We start from the raw sequence: 3,404 nt of genomic DNA, 5'->3' as shown, positions 1-3,404 counted from the left end.
TGGATAAGAGAGAGGATAATGATGATGGGGGGTCCTATGATTGAAACCTTCATAAAGAAATTGAACCATTGAATGTGGTGAGAATGCATGGGACCAAAACTCAGCTTGTGTTCAATTCAATAATTGTTGTTGTGCTTACAAATTAAGCAGGACCTTTTTGGTACGGTTGAGTAGAAGAGTGTCACACAAAGTCCATGAAAGTGTATTTTTTTGGTGACTGAATATAACACAAAGAAAAAACACCTAAGAGAAAGAGTAGTACTCCTCTCTAATAATAATGTCTAAATTATTAGGGGGTTGTAACCACTCTAGGTACACCTGCTTGTTTAAAGCAGCAGTCTTAGCCATTAAATCAGCCGCTCTGTTTGCTGTACGCGTCCATGAAAGTGTATGCATATCACTAACCAAATATCATAGCCAATCTCCTTTTTAGAAAATGGCTAGGTCAATTTTAGCAACCACCCAAAAAATAATAGTCACAGAAATAAATCCATAGACCTAATTGAACTCTAATAAAAAGTTTATGATATATATATGATTGTTTTAAATTTTGATTTTTTATAAATTTAAAAATTTTGATTTTAACACTTTTTTTAAATTTTGTTTTAAATTTGCAGACTTGAAGTTACTCTTAAATTTTGATTCACACATATTCTTCAAATTAAAATGAATAAATGAAAAAAGATAATCATGAACTAAAATCTAAAACTATTTTATAAGTTCTCAATTTTATTGTGAATTTGTGATAGCTATTGACGGACAAGATATTACACTTTATTCTAAAAATATTATTAAAAAAATATTTTGTGATAATTTATTTTATTTTTAACAACAATAATAAAAATTATCAGTAATTAAATATTATTCATCTTATAATCAATCGTTAAAATATTTTAGTGATAATTATAATAGTTATTAGTAAAACTGTTTTTAATAGTCGTAAAAATTCTATAATGTAATTTTTACAGGTCTTTAGAAAGATGAATTTAAATCAAGACATTCTTTTTAAATTTGAAATTTGTTATTGAACTAGTAGGAGTTTTTTTTTTTGTTTAGTCTCTTGCAACAGCAAAAATAATAGAAAAAGTGACACCAGCATGTATCTTAGTTCAACTTCTAAGTGTAATGAGATCTACGTCTCATCTCCACCATAATAATGACAAAATTTTATTATTTAATCACTAAGATTACAAACACCAATTTAAAGACCAAGACCAAGAATAAATGAACCAAACCAGTGTTACTATAGTATAAAGGGTTTAGGAAAGAAAAGAATCATTTGTTCTTATTCTCTTTTTGTGATTACAAGGTTCTTACCAATATATAAACCAAGAGTCCGCTAATAAGTACGCTAATTATGAAATAATATCCTAATAAATTATATTGATTTTTTTCTGACCATCTTTGATATTTTTTTGATTTTGTTTCTTAATTATGATATTCTAATACTCCCCCTCAAGGTGAGTAGTGGGATCACCAATACTCAACTTGGTTAGTACTTTAGTAAGGGCTTGTCTTGAAACTGCTTTAGTAAGAATATCAGCCAACTGATCTTCTGATCTCACAAATAGAAGCTCAATAATGTCATTCTCAGTTTTTTTTATAGTGTCAATCCACCTCAACATGTTTTGTTCTATCATGTTGTACGAGATTATCTGAAATACTAATTGCGGCTTTGTTGTCATATTTCAACTGACTTGACAATTGTGGTGGAAACCCAATCTCAGTCATCAATTTTCTTATCCACAATACTTCAGTTATGCCTTTAACGATCCCTCGAAATTTTGCCTCTGCGCTTGAAAGTGCTACAACTTTCTGCTTCTTGCTTTTCCAAGTTACCAGGTTGCCTCCAACCAGTGTAAAGTAACCAGCTGTTGATCTTCTATCATTTGGGTTGCCCGCCCAATCTGCATCGTCAGTGTATGCCTCAACCTTCAAATGGCCATTCCTTTTGAATATGACTCCACTTCCTGGAGCTCCCTTCAAATATCGAACTATCCTCATGGCGGCTTCCATATGATCTTCTTGTGGCTTATGCATAAACTGACTTACTATTCCTACAGCATAAGCTATGTCAGGCCGAGTATGGGATAAGTAAATTAGTTTCACAACCAGTCACTGGTACCTTTCCTTATCTGCTAGGGTGGCACCCTCTACTATCTTCAACTTGTGATTAACTTGCATGGGGTATCTTAGTTTGTAATCTACCATTCCTGTTTCTGCCAGAAGGTCCAAAATGTATTTTTTTTGGGAGATAAAGATTCCTTTGCTGGATCGTAGAACCTCTATTCCTAAGAAATATTTTAGTCTTTCCAAATCCTTCATTTTGAAGTCTGTAAATAGGTTCCTTATCAATTTTGCAATTTCTTTAGCATCACTTCCTGTTATGATCATATCATCCACATAGATTATTAGGCAAGTAGTTAAATTTTTCCGTTTTTTCAAAAAAAGGGTATGATCAAAGTTGCTTTGCTTGTACCTATACCTTTTCATGGCCAATGTAAATCTTCCAAATTAGGCACGTGGAGATTGTTTAAACCCATAAAGAGCCTTCTTTAACCGGTAAATTTCATGTTTTCTAAATCCCGTTGAGAAACCTGGAGGAGCTTCCATGTACGCTTCTTCTTTCAACTCTCTATAAAAGAAAGCATTCTTGATATCAAATTGATGGAGTGGCCATCTTCATTTGCTGCAATTGAAAACAATACCCTGATAGTATTAATCTTTGCAACCGGTGAAAAAGTTTCAGTGTAGTCGATACCATAAGTCTGTGTATAACCTTTGCCCACCAACCTTGTCTTGTACCGTTCAATGGTGTCATCTGCCTTGTGTTTAATGGTGAAAACCTATTTGCACCCGATTGAATTTTTTTCTATCGGTAGGATACACTTCTCCCAAGTTCTGTTCTTCTTTAGAGCTTTCATTTCTGTATTCATGGCTTTTCGCCATTCAGCTTTTTCATTGGCTTCTCGGACAGTTCTTGGAATGTCTTCTGTCAAGAGTGTAGTAGAAAAAGCCTTTGCAACATTTGCTATTCCTTCTCTAGCCACCCTTATCAGGTATCTTGAGTTACGAAAAATATGTTCTGGTGAGTACCGATCAGGAGGCATCCCTCTATTTCTTTTTGGAGGAAGAATAAAGGTATTGGGCTCTGGTTCTTCATGTTCCAATGCTATATTGTTATTATTAGTGGCTTCATTAAAAACAGGGAGTAAATTATCAGATTGGCAATTACTTACCTCTTGTCTGACATTCTCAAAAGGACTCTCACTGGTTGTATGTTCCGAGTTATTTTTTACGTTGAGTGAAGTATGCTCGGTGGCTCCATCTACTTGCTCTGTTTGAACAGTTTTTGGGCAACAAAGATTATTTAGCCAACTTGATGGTTCATTATTGTTCTCCCC

This window comes from Arachis ipaensis, chromosome B02, assembly GCF_000816755.2.
Source record: "Arachis ipaensis cultivar K30076 chromosome B02, Araip1.1, whole genome shotgun sequence".
In the NCBI taxonomy this organism is placed as follows: Eukaryota; Viridiplantae; Streptophyta; class Magnoliopsida; order Fabales; family Fabaceae; genus Arachis; species Arachis ipaensis.
This window is presented reverse-complemented; position numbering follows the sequence as displayed.